This window comes from Palaemon carinicauda, chromosome 16 (genome assembly GCF_036898095.1).
Source record: "Palaemon carinicauda isolate YSFRI2023 chromosome 16, ASM3689809v2, whole genome shotgun sequence".
NCBI lineage: Eukaryota > Metazoa > Arthropoda > Malacostraca > Decapoda > Palaemonidae > Palaemon > Palaemon carinicauda.
The window spans coordinates 98506535-98525651 of record NC_090740.1 but is presented as its reverse complement, the minus strand read 5'-3'; positions in this window follow the sequence as shown (position 1 = coordinate 98525651).

Below are 19117 nucleotides of genomic sequence, written 5' to 3'. Positions count from 1 at the left end.
AATCTGTTCATAGACTTGAATAAACCCATCACCATGATAGCTGAATCGTGAGTTTGCAACACGTGGTTATTTTAATGAACATATATCACAAGCACACGTGATTTTAATTAATGTAAATATCACCCACGAATGGCATTTAATACCGAATTCTATCTTGGGAATATATATCCACTTGGAATTCATTTTATGGTAACAGCTTCTGGCCGGGTGGGGATTCGAACCACCACCTGTACAGCAGGAAACCATGCTGGCAGGGACCCTACCGACTGAGCTATCAACAGAGACTAAAAGTTTATGACAAGTCCCCCTACATATTCCTGTCGAATTCAGGAATCTGTTCATAGACTTGAAATAAACCCATCTCCACCATGATAGCTGAATCGTGAGTTTGCAACACGTGGTTATTTTAATGAACATATATCACAAGCACACGTGATTTTAATTAATGTAAATATCACCCACGAATGGCATTTAATACCGAATTCTATCTTGGGAATATATATCCACTTGGAATTCATTTTATGGTAACAGCTTCTGGCCGGGTGGGGATTCGAACCACCACCTGTACGGCTGGAAACCATGCTGGCAGGGACCCTACCGACTGAGCTATCAAGAGAGACTAAAAGTTTATGACAAGTCCCCCTACATATTCCTGTCGAATTCAGGAATCTGTTCATAGACTTGAAATAAACCCATCTCCACCATGATAGCTGAATCGTGAGTTTGCAACACGTGGTTATTTTAATGAAAATATATCACAAGCACACGTGATTTTAATTAATGTAAATATCACCCACGAATGGCATTTAATACCGAATTCTATCTTGGGAATATATATCCACTTGGAATTCATTTTATGGTAACAGCTTCTGGCCGGGTGGGGATTCGAACCACCACCTGTACAGCTGTAAACCATGCTGGCAGGAACCCTACCGACTGAGCTATCAAGAGAGACTAAAAGTTTATGACAAGTCCCCCTACATATTCCTGTCGAATTCAGGAATCTGTTCATAGACTTGAAATAAACCCATCTCCACCAGGATAGCTGAATCGTGAGTTTGCAACACGTGGTTATTTTAATGAACATATATCACAAGCACACGTGATTTTAATTAATGTAAATATCACCCACGAATGGCATTTAATACCGAATCCTATCTTGGGAATATATATCCACTTGGAATTTATTTTATGGTAACAGCTTCTGGCCGGGTGGAGATTCGAACCACCACCTGTACAGCTGGAAACCATGCTGGCAGGGACCCTACCGACTGAGCTATCAAGAGAGACTAAAAGTTTGTGACAAGTCCCCCTACATATTCCTGTCGAATTCAGGAATCTGTTCATAGACTTGAAATAAACCCATCTCCACCATGATAGATGAATCCTGAGTTTGCAACACGTGGTTATTTTAATGAACATATATCACAAGCACACGTGATTTTAATTAATGTAAATATCACCCAAGAATGGCATTTAATACCGAATTCTATCTTGGGAATATATATCCACTTGGAATTAATTTTATGGTAACAGCTTCTGGCCGGGTGGGGATTCGAACCACCACCTGTACGGCTGGAAACCATGCTGGCAGGGACCCTACCGACTGAGCTATCAAGAGAGACTAAAAGTTTATGACAAGTCCCCCTACATATTCCTGTCGAATTCAGGAATCTGTTCATAGACTTGAAATAAACCCATCTCCACCATGATAGCTGAATCGTGAGTTTGCAACACGTGGTTATTTTAATGAAAATATATCACAAGCACACGTGATTTTAATTAATGTAAATATCACCCACGAATGGCATTTAATACCGAATTCTATCTTGGGAATATATATCCACTTGGAATTCATTTTATGGTAACAGCTTCTGGCCGGGTGGGGATTCGAACCACCACCTGTACGGATGTAAACCATGCTAGCAGGAACCCTACCGACTGAGCTATCAAGAGAGACTAAAAGTTTATGACAAGTCCCCCTACATATTCCTGTCGAATTCAGGAATCTGTTCATAGACTTGAAATAAACCCATCTCCACCAGGATAGCTGAATCGTGAGTTTGCAACACGTGGTTATTTTAATGAACATATATCACAAGCACACGTGATTTTAATTAATGTAAATATCACCCACGAATGGCATTTAATACCGAATCCTATCTTGGGAATATATATCCACTTGGAATTCATTTTATGGTAACAGCTTCTGGCCGGGTGGAGATTCGAACCACCACCTGTACGGCTGGAAACCATGCTGGCAGGGACCCTACCGACTGAGCTATCAAGAGAGACTAAAAGTTTGTGACAAGTCCCCCTACATATTCCTGTCGAATTCAGGAATCTGTTCATAGACTTGAAATAAACCCATCTCCACCATGATAGCTGAATCGTGAGTTTGCAACACGTGGTTATTTTAATGAACATATATCACAAGCACACTTGATTTTAATTAATGTAAATATCACCCACGAATGGCATTTAATACCGAATTCTATCTTGGGAATATATATCCACTTGGAATTCATTTCATGGTAACAGCTTCTGGCCGGATGGGGATTTGAACCACCACCTGTACGGATGGAAACCATGCTGGCAGGGCCCCTACCGACTGATCAAGAGAAACTAAAAGTTTATGACAAGTCCCTCTACATATTCCTGTCGAATTCAGGAAACTGTTCATAGACTTGAAATAAACCCATCTCCACCATGATAGCTGAATCGTGAGTTTGCAACACGTGGTTATTTTAATGAACATATATCACAAGCACACGTGATTTTAATTAATGTAAATATCACCCACGAATGGCATTTAATACCGAATTCTATCTTGGGAATATATAACCACTTGGAATTCATTTTATGGTAACAGCTTCTGGCCGGGTGGGGATTCGAACCACAACCTGTACGGCTGGAAACCATGCTGGCTGGGACCCTACCGACTGAGCTATCAAGAGAGACTAAAAGTTTATGACAAGTCCCCCTACATATTCCTGTCATAAACTTTTAGTCTCTCTTGATAGCTCAGTCGGTAGGGTCCCTGCCAGCATGGTTTCCAGCCGTACAGGTGGTGGTTCGAATCCCCACCCGGCCAGAAGCTGTTACCATAAAATGAATTCCAAGTGGATATATATTCCCAAGAGAGAATTCGGTATTAAATGCCATTCGTGGGTGATATTTACATTAATTAAAATCACGTGTGCTTGATATATGTTCATTAAAATAACCACGTGTTGCAAACTCACGATTCAGCTATCATGGTGGAGATGGGTTTATTTCAAGTCTATGAACAGATTCCTGAATTCGACAGGAATATGTAGGGGCACTTGTCATAAACTTTTAGGTTCTCTTAATAGCTCATTCGGTAGGGTCCCTGCCAGCATGGTTTCCATCTGTACAGGCGGTCGTTCGAATCCCCATCCGGCCAGAAGCTGTTACCATAAAATGAATTCCAAGTGGATATATATTCCCAAGATAGAATTCGGTATTAAATGCCATTCGTGGGTGATATTTACATTAATTAAAATCAAGTGTGCTTGTGATATATGTTCATTAAAATAACCACGTGTTGCAAACTCACGATTCAGCTATCATGGTGGAGATGGGTTTATTTCAAGTCTATGAACAGATTCCTGAATTCGACAGGAATATGTAGGGGGACTTGTCATAAACTTTTAGTCTCTCTTGATAGCTCAGTCGGTAGGGTCCCTGCCAGCATGGTTTCCAGCCGTACAGGTGGTGGTTCGAATCCCCACCCGGCCAGAAGCTGTTACCATAAAATGAATTCCAAGTGGATATATATTCCCAAAATAGAATGTGGCATTAAATGCCATTCGTGGGTGATATTTACATTAATTAAAATCACATGTGCTTGTGATATATGTTCATTAAAATAACCACGTGTTGCAAACTCACGATTCAGCTATCATGGTGAAGATGGGTTTATTTCAAGTCTATGAACAGATTCCTGAATTCGACAGGAATATGTAGGGGGACTTGTCATAAACTTTTAGTCTCTCTTGATAGCTCAGTCGGTAGGGTCCCTGCCAGCATGGTTTCCAGCCGTACAGGTGGTGGTTCGAATCCCCACCCGGCCAGAAGCTGTTACCATAAAATGAATTCCAAGTGGATATGTATTCCCAAGATAGAATTTGGTATTAAATGCCATTCGTGGGTGATATTTACATTAATTAAAATCACGTGTGCTTGTGATATATGTTCATTAGAATAACCACGTGTTGCAAACTCACGATTCAGCTATCATGGTGGAGATGGGTTTATTTCAAGTCTATGAACAGATTCCTGAATTCGACAGGAATATGTAGGGGGACTTGTCATAAACTTTTATTCTCTCTTGATAGCTCAGTCGGTAGGGTCCCTGCCAGCATGGTTTCCAGCCGTACAGGTGGTGGTTCGAATCCCCACCTGGCCAGAAGCTGTTACCATAAAATGAATTCCAAGTGGATATATATTCCCAAGATAGAATTCGGTATTAAATGCCATTCGCGGGTGATATTCACATTAATTAATATCACGTGTGCTTGTGATATATGTTCATTAAAATAACCACGTGTTGCAAACTCACGATTCAGCTATCATGGTGGAGATGGGTTTATTTCAAGTCTATGAACAGATTCCTGAATTCGACATGAATATGTAAGGGGACTTGTCTTAAACTTTTAGTCTCTCTTGATAGCTCAGTCGGTAGGGTCCCTGCCAGCATGGTTTCCAGCCGTACAGGTGGCGGTTCGAATCCCCACCCGGCCAGAAGCTGTTACCATAGAATGAATTCCATGTGGATATATATTCCCAAGATAGAATTCGGTATTAAATGCCATTCGTGGGTGATATTTACATTAATTAAAATCACGTGTGCTTGTGATATATGTTCAGTGAAATAACCACGTGTTGCAAACTCTCGATTCAGCTATCATGGTGGAGATGGGTTTATTTCAAGTCTATGAACAGATTCCTGAATTCGACAGGAATATGTAGGGGGACTTGTCATAAACTTTTAGTCTCTCTTGACAGCTCAGTAGGTAGGGTCCCTGCCAGCATGGTTTCCAGCCGTACAGGTGGTGGTTCGAATCCCCACCCGGCCAGAAGCTGTTACCATAAAATGAATTCCAAGTGGATATATATTCCCAAGAGAGAATTCGGTATTAAATGCCATTCGTGGGTGATATTTACATTAATTAAAATCACGTGTGCTTGATATATGTTCATTAAAATAACCACGTGTTGCAAACTCACGATTCAGCTATCATGGTGGAGATGCGTTTATTTCAAGTCTATGAACAGATTCCTGAATTCGACAGGAATATGTAGGGGCACTTGTCATAAACTTTTAGGTTCTCTTAATAGCTCATTCGGTAGGGTCCCTGCCAGCATGGTTTCCATCTGTACAGGCGGTCGTTCGAATCCCCATCCGGCCAGAAGCTGTTACCATAAAATGAATTCCAAGTGGATATATATTCCCAAGATAGAATTCGGTATTAAATGCCATTCGTGGGTGATATTTACATTAATTAAAATCAAGTGTGCTTGTGATATATGTTCATTAAAATAACCACGTGTTGCAAACTCACGATTCAGCTATCATGGTGGAGATGGGTTTATTTCAAGTCTATGAACAGATTCCTGAATTCGACAGGAATATGTAGGGGGACTTGTCATAAACTTTTAGTCTCTCTTGATAGCTCAGTCGGTAGGGTCCCTGCCAGCATGGTTTCCAGCCGTACAGGTGGTGGTTCGAATCCCCACCCGGCCAGAAGCTGTTACCATAAAATGAATTCCAAGTGGATATATATTCCCAAAATAGAATGTGGCATTAAATGCCATTCGTGGGTGATATTTACATTAATTAAAATCACATGTGCTTGTGATATATGTTCATTAAAATAACCACGTGTTGCAAACTCACGATTCAGCTATCATGGTGAAGATGGGTTTATTTCAAGTCTATGAACAGATTCCTGAATTCGACAGGAATATGTAGGGGGACTTGTCATAAACTTTTAGTCTCTCTTGATAGCTCAGTCGGTAGGGTCCCTGCCAGCATGGTTTCCAGCCGTACAGGTGGTGGTTCGAATCCCCACCCGGCCAGAAGCTGTTACCATAAAATGAATTCCAAGTGGATATGTATTCCCAAGATAGAATTTGGTATTAAATGCCATTCGTGGGTGATATTTACATTAATTAAAATCACGTGTGCTTGTGATATATGTTCATTAGAATAACCACGTGTTGCAAACTCACGATTCAGCTATCATGGTGGAGATGGGTTTATTTCAAGTCTATGAACAGATTCCTGAATTCGACAGGAATATGTAGGGGGACTTGTCATAAACTTTTATTCTCTCTTGATAGCTCAGTCGGTAGGGTCCCTGCCAGCATGGTTTCCAGCCGTACAGGTGGTGGTTCGAATCCCCACCTGGCCAGAAGCTGTTACCATAAAATGAATTCCAAGTGGATATATATTCCCAAGATAGAATTCGGTATTAAATGCCATTCGCGGGTGATATTCACATTAATTAATATCACGTGTGCTTGTGATATATGTTCATTAAAATAACCACGTGTTGCAAACTCACGATTCAGCTATCATGGTGGAGATGGGTTTATTTCAAGTCTATGAACAGATTCCTGAATTCGACATGAATATGTAAGGGGACTTGTCTTAAACTTTTAGTCTCTCTTGATAGCTCAGTCGGTAGGGTCCCTGCCAGCATGGTTTCCAGCCGTACAGGTGGCGGTTCGAATCCCCACCCGGCCAGAAGCTGTTACCATAGAATGAATTCCATGTGGATATATATTCCCAAGATAGAATTCGGTATTAAATGCCATTCGTGGGTGATATTTACATTAATTAAAATCACGTGTGCTTGTGATATATGTTCAGTGAAATAACCACGTGTTGCAAACTCTCGATTCAGCTATCATGGTGGAGATGGGTTTATTTCAAGTCTATGAACAGATTCCTGAATTCGACAGGAATATGTAGGGGGACTTGTCATAAACTTTTAGTCTCTCTTGACAGCTCAGTAGGTAGGGTCCCTGCCAGCATGGTTTCCAGCCGTACAGGTGGTGGTTCGAATCCCCACCCGGCCAGAAGCTGTTACCATAAAATGAATTCCAAGTGGATATATATTCCCAAGAGAGAATTCGGTATTAAATGCCATTTGTGGGTGATATTTACATGTATATATATATATATATATATATATATATATATATATATATATATATATATATATATATATATATATATATATACATACATATACCAAGGCAATTCCCCAAATTTGGGGGGTATCCGACATCGACAAATGAAACAAAAACAAAAAAGGGGACCTCTACTCTCTATGTTTCTCCCAGCCTAACAAAGGACTCAATCGAGTTCAGCTGGTACTGCCAGGGTGCCACAGCCCACCCTAACCCGTTATCCACCACAGATGAAGCTTCTTAATGCTAAATCCCCTACTGCTGCTACCTCCGCGGTCATCTAAGGTATCGCAGGAAGCAGCAGGGCCTACCGGAACAGCATCACAATCGCCCCCCATTCATTCCTATTTCTAGCACGCTCTCTTGCTTCTCTCACATCTATCCTCCTTTCACCCAGAGCTTCCTTCACTTCTTCCATCCACTCAAACCTTGGCCTTCCTCTTGTTCTTCTCCCATCACCTCTTGCATTTATCACCTTCTTTAGCAGACAGCCATTTTCCATTCTCTCAACGTGGCCAAACCCGCTCAACACATTCATATCCACTCTAGCTGCTAACTCATTTCTTACACCCGTTCTCACTCTCACCACTTCTTTCCTAACCCCCTTTACTCGAGATACACCAGTCATACTCCTTAGACACTTCATCTTAAACACATTCAATTTATGTCTCTCCATCACTCTCATTCCCCACAACTTCGATCCACACATCACAGTTGGTACAATCACTTTCTCATATAGAACTCTCTTAACATTCATGCCCAATCCTATATTTTTTTACTACTCCCTTAACTGCCCCCAGCACTTTGCAACCTTCATTCACTCTCTGACGTACATCTGCTGACACTCCACCATTTGCTGCAACAACAGACCCCAAGTACTTAAACTGATCCACCTACTCAAGTAACTCTCCATTCAACATGACATTCAACCTTGCACCACCTTCCCTTCTCGTACATCTCATAACCTTACTCTTACCCACATTAACTCTCAACTTCCTTCTCTCACACACTCTTCCAAATTCTGTCACTAATCGGCCAAGCTTCTCTTCTGTATCTGCAACCAGTACAGTATCATCCGCAAGCAACAACTCATTTACCTCCCATTCATGGTCATTCTCGTCTACTAGTTTTAATCCTCGTCCAAGCACTCGAGCATTCACCTCTCTCAACACTCCATCAACATTCAAGTTAAACAGTTATGGCGACATCACACATCCCTGTCTCACCCCCACTCTCATCGGAAACCAATTACTCACTTCATTTCCTATCCTAACACATGCTTTACTACCATTGTAGAAACTTTTCACTGCTTGCAATAACCTTCCACCAACTCCATATAACCTCATCACATTCCACATTGCTTCCTTATCAACTCTATCATACGCTTTCTCCAGATCCGTAAACACAACATACACCTCCTTACCTTTTACTAAACATTTCTTGCATATCTGCTTTACTGTAAAAATCTGATTCATACAACCCCTACCATTTCTAAAACCACCCTGTACTTCGAAGATTGCATTTTCTGTTTTATCCTTGATCATATTAATCATTACTCTACCATACACTTTTCCAAATACGCTTAATAAACTAATACATCTTGAATTACAACACTCATGCACATCTCCATTACCCTTAAATAGTGGTACAATACATGCACAAACCCAATCTACAGGTACCATTGACAACACAAAACACATATTAAACAATTTCACCAACCATTCAAGTACAGTCACACCCCCTTCCTTCAACATCTCAGCTCTCACACCATCCATACCACACGCTTTTCCTACTCTCGTTTCATCTAGTGCTCTCCTTACTTCATCTATTGTAATCTCTCTCTCATTCTCATCTCCCATCATATCATCTCAACACCAGCAACAGCAATTATATCTGCCTCCCTATTATCCTCAACATTCAGTAAATTTCAAAATATTCCGCCCATCTTTTCCTTGCCTCCTCTCCTTTTAACAACCTTCCATTTCCATCTTTCACTGTCTCTTCAATTCTATAGCCAGTCTTCCTTACTCTCTTCACTTCTTTCCAAAACTTCTTATTTTCTTCATATGAATGACCCAATCCCTGACCCCACCTAAGGTCAGCTGCCCTCTTTGCCTCAGGTACCTTGCGCTTTACTCCCACATTTTTCTCTTTATATTTTTCATACTTCTCTGTACTATTACTCTGCAGCCATTCTTCAAAAGCCCTCTTTTTCTCTTCCACTTTTACCTTCACTCCTTCATTCCACCATTCACTGCCCTTCCTCATGCTGCCTCCAACAACCTTCTTGCCACACACATCACTTGCAATCCCAACAAAATTTTCTTTTACTAACTTCCACCTCTCCTCTAAATTGCCAGTTTTTCTTACTTTCACTTCGTCATATGTCATTTTCAACCTTTCCTGATATTTACTTTTTACCCCCGGTTTTATTAGCACTTATACCCTCACTAGCTCCCTTTTACATCCACCTACTCTATTCCCCCACTCTTTTGCTACAACTAATTTACCTTCCACCAAAAATTGATCAGACATACCATTAGCCATACTCTTAAACACGTGCACGTCTTTCAATCTTCCAAACATTCTTTTAGTTATCAACACATAATCCAATAATGCCCTTTCTACTGCTTTTCCATTTGCCACTCTTACCATGTATACTTATTTTTATCTTTCTTTTTGAAAAAGCTATTACTTATCACCATCTCTTGCTCAACAAACATATCTACCAGTCTCACGCCACTCTCATTTTCACCTGGTACGCCATACTTCCCAATGACAACTTCTACCTCTCCAGCGCCCACTCTAGCATTTAAGTCACCCATGACAACTACATAATAGCTTCTACCCAGTCCTTCTACAAACCTAGTTAATTCCTTCCAGAACTCATTCGGCTCTTCTTCACTTTTCTCACTACCTGGCCCATACGCACTGACAAACGCCCAACATTCCCTACCCAACCTAACCTTTACCCATATTAACCTAGATGATATCTCCTTCCATTCCACTACTTTACCCGTCATCCATTCACTCAGCAATAAAGCCACACCCTCCCTCGCTCTTCCCCTTTCAATCCCAGACACTCTACCAGACATTTCACCAAACATCACTTCACCCTTTCCTTTTATCTTCGTCTCACACAAGGCCAATACATCCATCCTTCTATTCCTAAACATACTTCCAATTTCACATCTTTTACACTCCATCGTACTACATCCACGCACATTCAAACACCCCAAAACTAGAGTGCGGAGAGCAGTCACTCTGCCCCAGCTCCATCTCTTTGTCGATGTGTCACAGGATGTAGATACAGGAGAGGGGGTTCCCAGCCCCCTCGTCCAGTCCCTTTTAGTCGCCTCTTACGACACGCAGGCTTAACGTTGGCACTATTTTAATTGTTTTTATGCCCTGGCATATATATATATATATATATATATATATATATATATATATATATATATATATATATATATATATATATATATACCAAGGCGATTCCCCCAATTTGGGGGGTAGCCGACATCAACAAATGAAAAAAAAAAGGGGGACCTCTACTCTCTACGTTCCTCCTCCCAGCCTAACAAGGGACTCAACCGAGTTCAGCTGGTACTGCCAGGGTGCCACAGCCCACCCTCCCCCGTTATCCACCACAGATGAAGCTTCATAATGCTAAATCCCCTACTGCTGCTACCTCCGCGGTCATCTAAGGTATCGGAGGAAGCAGCAGGGCCTACCAGAACTGCGTCACAATCGCTTGCCATTCATCCCTATTTCTAGCACGCTCTCTTGCCTCTCTCACATCTATCCTACTATCACCCAGAGCTTCCTTCACTCCATCCATCCACCCAAACTTTGGCCTTCCTCTTGTACTTTTCCCATCAACTCTTGCATCCATCACCTTCTTTAGCAGACAGCCATTTTCCATTCTCTCAACATGGCCAAACCACCTCAACACATTCATATCCACTCTAGCTGCTAACTCATTTCTTACACCCGTTCTCACTCTCACCACTTTTTTCCTAACCCCCTCTACTCGAGATACACCAGCCATACTCCTTAGACACTTCATCTTAAAAACATTCAATGTATGTCTCTCCATCACTTTCATTCCCCACAACTCCGATCCATACATCAAAGTTGGTACAATCACTTTCTCATATAGAATTCTCTTAACATTCATGCCCAATCCTATATTTTTTTACTACTCCCTTAACTGCCCCCAACACTTTGCAACCTTCATTTACTCTCTGACGTACATCTGCTGCTACTCCACCATTTGCTGCAACAACAGACCCCAAGTACTTAAACTGATATACCTCCTCAAGTAACTCTCCATTCAACATGATATTCAACCTTGCACCACCTTCCCTTCTCGTACATCTTTTAACCTTACTCTTACCCACATTAACTCTCAACTTCCTTCTCTCACACACTCTTCCAAATTCTGTCACTAATCGGCCAAGCTTCTCTTTTGTATCTGCAACCAGTACAGTATCATCCGCAAACAACAACTCATTTACCTCCCATTCATGGTCATTCTCGTCTACTAGTTTTAATCCTCGTCCAAGCACTCGAGCATTCACCTCTCTCACCACTCCATCAACATACAAGTTAAACAACTCCGGCGACATCACACATCCCTGTCTCACCCCCACTCTCACCGGAAACCAATCACTCACTTCATTTCCTATCCTAACACATGCTTTACTACCATTATAGAAACTTTTCACTGCTTGCAATAACCTTCCACCAACTCCATATAACCTCTTCACATTCCACATTGCTTCCCTATCAACTCTATCATACGCTTTCTCCAGATCCGTAAACACAACATACACCTCCTTACCTTTTGCTAAATATTTCTCGCATATCTGCCTTACTGTAAAAATCTGATTCATACAACCCCTACCATTTCTAAAACCACCCTGTACTTCTAAGATTGCATTCTCTTTTTTATCCTTGTTCCTATTAATCATTACTCTACCTTACACTTTTCCAAATACGCTTAATAAACTAATACCTCTTGAATTACAACACTCATGCATATAACCCTTACCCTTATATAGTGGTACAATACAGGCACAAACCAAATCTACTGGTACCATTGACAACATAAAACACATATTAAACAATCTCACCAACCATTCAAATACAGTCACACCCCCTTCCTTCAACATCTCAGCTCTCACACCATCCATACCAAACGCTTTTCCTACTCTCGTTTCATCAAGTGCTCTCCTTACTTCATCTATTGTAATCTCTCTCTCATTCTCATCTCCCATCATATCACCTCAACACCTGCAACAGCAATTATATCTTTCTCCCAATTATCCTCAACATTCAGTAAACTTTCAAAATATTCCGCCCATCTTTTCCTTGCCTCCTCTCCTTTTAACAACCTTCTATTTCCATCTTTCACTGTCTCTTCAATTCTTGAGGCAGTCTTCCTTACTCTCTTCACTTCTTTCCAAAACTTCTTATTTTCTTCATATGAATGTCCAATCCCTGACCCCACCTCAGGTCAGCTGCCCTCTTTGCCTCACGTACCTTGCTCTTTACTTCCACATTTTTCTTTTTATATTTTTCATACTTCTCTGTACTATTACTCTGCAGCCATTCTTCAAAAGCCCTCTTTTTCTCTTCCACTTTTACCTTCACTCCTTCATTCCACCATTCACCGCCCTTCCTCATGCTGCCTCCAACAACCTTCTTGCCACACACATCACTTGCAATCCCAACCAAATTTTCTTTTACTAACTTCCACCCCTCCTCTAAATTGCCAGTTTCTCTTACTTTCACTTCGTCATATGTCATTTTCAACCTTTCCTGATATTTACTTTTTATCCCTGGTTTTATTAGCTCTTCTACCCTCACTAGCTCCCTTTTACATCCACCTACTCTATTCCCCCACTCTTTTACTACAACTAATTTTCCTTCCACCAAAAAATTATCAGACATACCATTAGCCATACTCTTAAACACGTGCACGCCTTTCAATCTTCCAAACATTCTTTTAGTTATCAACACATAATTCATTAATGCCCTTTCTACTACTTTTCCATTTGCCACTCTTACCCATGTATACTTATTTTTATCTTTCTTTTTGAAAAAGCTATTACTTATCACCATCTCTTGCTCAACACACATATCTACCAGTCTCTCACCACTCTCATTTTCACCTGGTACGATATACTTCCCAATGACAACTTCTACCTCTCCAGCGCCCACTCTAGCATTTAAGTCACCCATGACAATTACACAATTCCTTCTACCCAGTCCTTCTACAAACCTAGTTAATTCCTTCCAGAACTCATTCGGCTCTTCTTCATTTTTCTCACTACCTGGCCCATACGCACTGACAAACGCCCAACATTACCTACCCAACCTAACCTTTACCCATATTACCCTAGATGATATCTCCTTCCATTCCACTACTTTACCCGTCATCCATTCACTCAGCAATAAAGCCACACCCTCCCTCGCTCTTCCCCTTTCAATCCCAGACACTCTACCAGACATTTCACCAAACATCACTTCACCCTTTCCTTTTATCTTCGTCTCACACAAGGCCAATACATACATCCTTCTATTCCTAAACATACTTCCAATTTCACATCTTTTACTCTCCATCTTACTACATCCACGCACATTCAAACACCCCAAAACTAGAGTGAGGGGAGCAGTCACTCTGCCCACAGCTCCATCTCTTTGTCGATGTGTCACAAGATGTAGATACAGGAGAGGGGGTTCCCAGCCCCCTCGTCCCGTCCCTTTTAGTCGCCTCTTACGACACGCAGGCATAACATTGGTACTATTCTAATTGTTTTTATGCCCCTGCATATATATATATATATATATATATATATATATATATATATATATATATATATATATATATATATACTAAGGCGATTCCCCCAATTTGGGGGGTACCCGACATCAACAAATGAAAAAAAAGGGGACCTCTACTCTCTACGTTCCTCCTCCCAGCCTAACAAGGGACTCAACCGAGTTCAGCTGGTACTGCCAGGGTCACAGCCCACCCTCCCCCATTATCCACCACAGATGAAGCTTCATAATGCTAAATCCCCTACTGCTGCTACCTCCGCGGTCATCTAAGGTATCGGAGGAAGCAGCAGGGCCTACCAGAACTGCGTCACAATCGCTTGCCATTCATCCCTATTTCTAGCACGCTCTCTTGCTTCTCTCACATCTATCCTCCTATCACCCAGAGCTTTCTTCACTCCATCCATCCACCCAAACTTTGGCCTTCCTCTTGTACTTCTCCCATCAACTCTTGCATTCATCACCTTCTTTAGCAGACAGCCATTTTCCATTCTCTCAACATGGCCAAACCACCTCAACACATTCATATCCACTCTAGCTGCTAACTCATTTCTTACACCCGTTCTCACTCTCACCACTTCTTTCCTAACCCCCTCTACTCGAGATACACCAGCCATACTCCTTAGACACTTCATCTTAAAAACATTCAATTTATGTCTCTCCATCACTTTCATTCCCCACAACTCCGATCCATACATCACAGTTGGTACAATCACTTTCTCATATAGAACTCTCTTAACATTCATGCCCAATCCTATATTTTTTTTACTACTCCCTTAACTGCCCCCAACACTTTGCAACCTTCATTCACTCTCTGACATACATCTGCTGCCACTCCACCATTTTCTGCAACAACAGACCCCAAGTACTTAAACTGATCCACCTCCTCAAGTAACTCTCCATTCAACATGACATTCAACCTTGCACCACCTTCCCTTCTCGTACATCTCATGACCTTACTCTTACCCACATTAACTCTCAACTTCCTTCTCTCACACACTCTTCCAAATTCTGTCACTAATCGGCCAAGCTTCTCTTCTGTATATGCAACCAGTACAGTATCATCCGCAAACAACAACTCATTTACCTCCCATTCATGGTCATTCTCGTCTACTAGTGTTAATCCTCGTCCAAGCACTCGAGCATTCACCTTTCTCACCACTCCATCAACATACAAGTTAAACAACTACGGCGATATCACACATCTCTGTCTCACGCCCACTCTCACCGGAAACCAATCACTCACTTCATTTCCTATCCTAACACATGCTTTACTACCATTGTAGAAACTTTTCACTGCTTGCAATAACCTTCCACCAACTCCATATAACCTCATCACATTCCACATTGCTTCCTTATCAACTCTATCATACGCTTTCTCCAGATCCGTAAACACAACATACACCTCCTTACCTTTTGCTAAATATTTCTCGCATATCTGCCTTACTGTAAAAATCTGATTCATAAAACCCCTACCATTTCTAAAACCACCCTGTACTTCTAAGATTGCATTCTCTGTTTTATCGTTGATCCTATTAATCATTACTCTACCATACACTTTTCCAAATACGATTAATAAACTTACCTCTTGAATTACAACACTCATACACATCTCCCTTACCCTTATATAGTGGTACAATACATGCACAAACCCAATCTACTGGTACCATTGACAACACAAAACACATATTGAACAATCTCACAAACCCTTCAAGTACAGTCACACCCCCTTCCTTCAACATCTCAGCTCTCACACCATCCATACCAGACGCTTTTCCTACTCTCGTTTCATCTAGTGCTCTCCTTACTTCATCTATTGTGATCTCTCTCTCATTCTCATCTCCCATTATATCACCTCAACACCTGCAACAGCAATTATATGTGCCTCCCTATTATCCTCAACATTCAGTAAACTTTCAAAATATTCCGCCCATCTTTTCCTTGCCTCCTCTCCTTTTAACAACCTTCCATTTCCATCTTTCACTGTCTCTTCAATTCTTGAGCCAGCCTTCCTTACTCTCTTCACTTCTTTCCAAAACTTCTTATTTTCTTCATATGAATGACCCAATCCCTTACCCCACCTCAGGTCAGCTGCCCTCTTTGCCTCACGTACCTTGCGCTTTACTTCCACATTTTTCTTTTTATATTTTTCATACTTCTCTGTACTATTACTCTGCAGCCATTCTTCAAAAGCCCTCTTTTTCTCTTCCACTTTTACCTTCACTCCTTCATTCCACCATTCACTGCCCTTCCTCATGCTGCCTGCAACAACCTTCTTGACACACACATCACTTGCAATCCCAACAAATTTTTCTCTTAAAAACTTCCACTCCTCTTCTAAATTGCCAGTTTCTCTTACTTTCACTTCGTCATATGTCATTTTCAACCTTTCCTGATATTTACTTTTTACCCCCGGTTTTATTAGCTCTTTTACCCTCACTAGCACCCTTTTACATCCACCTACTCTATTCCCCCACTCTTTTGCTGCAACTAATTTTCCTTCCACCAAAAAGTGATCTGACATACCGTTAGCCATACCCTTAAACACGTGTACGTATTTCAATCTTCCAAACATTCTTTTAGTTATCAACACATAATCCATTAATGCCCTTTCTACTACTTTTCCATTTGCCCCTCTTACCCATGTATACTTATTTTTATCTTTCTTTTTAAGAAAGCTATTGCTTATCACCATCTCTTGCTCAACACACATATCTACCAGTCTCTCACCACTCTCATTTTCACATGGTACGCCATACTTCCCAAATACAACTTCTATCTCTCCAGCGCCCACTCTAGCATTTAGGTCACCCATGACAACTACATAATTCCTTCTACCCAGTCCTTCTACACACATAGTTAATTCATTCCAGAACTCATTCGGCTCTTCTTCACTTTTCTCACTACCTGGCCTATACACACTGACAAACGCCCAACATTCCCTACCCAACCTAACTCTTACCTATATTAACCTATATGATATCTCCTTCCATTCCCCTACTTTACCCGTCATCCATTCACTCAGCAATAAAGCCACACCCTCTCTCGCTCTTCCCCTTTCAATCCCAGACACTCTACCAGACATTTCACCAAACATCACTTCACCCTTTCCTTCTATCTTTTTCCCACACAAGGCCAATACATCCATCCTTCTATTCCTAAACATACTTCCAATTTCACATCTTTTACTCTCCATCGTACTACATCCACGCACATTCAAACACCCCAAAACTAGAGTGCCGGGAGCAATCACTCTCCCCCCAGCTTCATCTCTTTGTCGATGTGTCACAGGATGTAGATACAGGAGAGGGGGTTCCCAGCCCCCTCGTCTCGTCCCTTTTAGTCGCCTCTTACGACATGCAGGCATAACGTTGGCTCTATTCTAATTGTTTTTATGCCCCCGCATATATATATATATATATATATATATATATATATATATATATATATATATATATATATATATATATATATATATATATATATATATACATATATATATATATACATATATATATATATATATATATATATATATATATATATATATATATATATATATATATATATATATATATATATATATATATATATATATATATATATATATATATATATATATATATATATATATATATATATATAAGAGGGCTTTTGTGAATGGATGCAGAGTAATAGTGTAGAGAAGTATGAAAAATATAGAGAGAAAAAGGTGGAAGTAAAGCGCAAGGTACGTGAGGCCTAGACGGCAGCTGACCTGAGGTGGGGTCAGGGATTGTGTCAGTCATATGAAGAGAATAAGAAGAAGTTTTGGAAAGAAGTGAAGAGAGTAATGAAGGCTGGGTCAAGAATTGAAGAGACATTGAAAGATGGAAATGGAAGGTTGTGAAAAGGAGAGGAGGCAAGGAAAAGGTGGGCGTAATATTTTGAAAGTTTACTGAATGTTGAGAATAATAGGGAGGCAGGTATAATTGCTGTTGCAGGTGTTGAGGTGATATGATGGGAGATGAGAATGAGAGAGAGATTACATTAGAGGAAGTAATGAGAGCACTAGATGAAACGAGAGTTGGAAAGGCATCTGGTATGGATGGTGTGAGAGCTGAGATGTTGAAGGAAGAGGTAGTGACTGTACTTGAATGGTTGGTGAGATTGTTTAATATGTGTTTTGTATTGTCAATGGTACTAGTAGATTGGGTTTGTGCATGTATTGTACCACTATATAAGGGTAAGGGAGATGTGCATGAGTGTTGTCAATCAAGAAGTATTAGTTTGTTGAGTGAAGTTGGAAAAATGTATGGTAGAGTAATGATTAATAGGATTAAGGATAAAACAGAGAATGCAATTTTAGAAGTACAGGGTGGCTTTAGAAGAGGAAGGGGTTGTATGAATCAGATTTTTACAGTTAGGCAGATATGTGAGGAAATATATAGCAAAAGGTAAGGAGGTGTATGTTGCGTTTATGGATCTGGAGAAAGCGTATGATAGAGTTGATAGGGAAGCAGTGTGGAATGTGATGAGGTTATATGGAGTTAGTGGAAGGTTGTTGCAAGCAGTGAAAAGTTTCTACAAAGGTAGTAAAGCATGTGTTAGAATAAGAAATGAAGTGAGTGATTGGTTTCCAGTGAGAGTGGGGGTGAGACAGGGATGTGTGATGTCGCCGTGGTTGTTTAACTAATATATTGATGGAGTGGTGAGAGAGGTGAATGCTCGAGTGCTTGGAAAAGGACTAAAATTGGTAGACGATAATGATCATGAATGGGAGGAAAATTAGTTGTTGTTTGCAGATGATACTGTACTAGTTGCAGACACAGAAGAGAAGCTTGACCGACTAGTGACAAAATTTAGAAGTGTGTGTGAGAGAAGGAAGTTGAGAGTTAATGTGGGTAAGAGTAAGGTTATGAGATGTACAAGAAGGGAAGGTGGTGCAAGGTTGAATGTCATGTTGAATGGAGAGTTACTTGAGGAGGTATATTAGTTTAAGTACTTGGGGTCTGTTGTTGAAGCAAATGGTGGAGTGGAAGCAGATGTACGTCAGAGAGTGAATGAA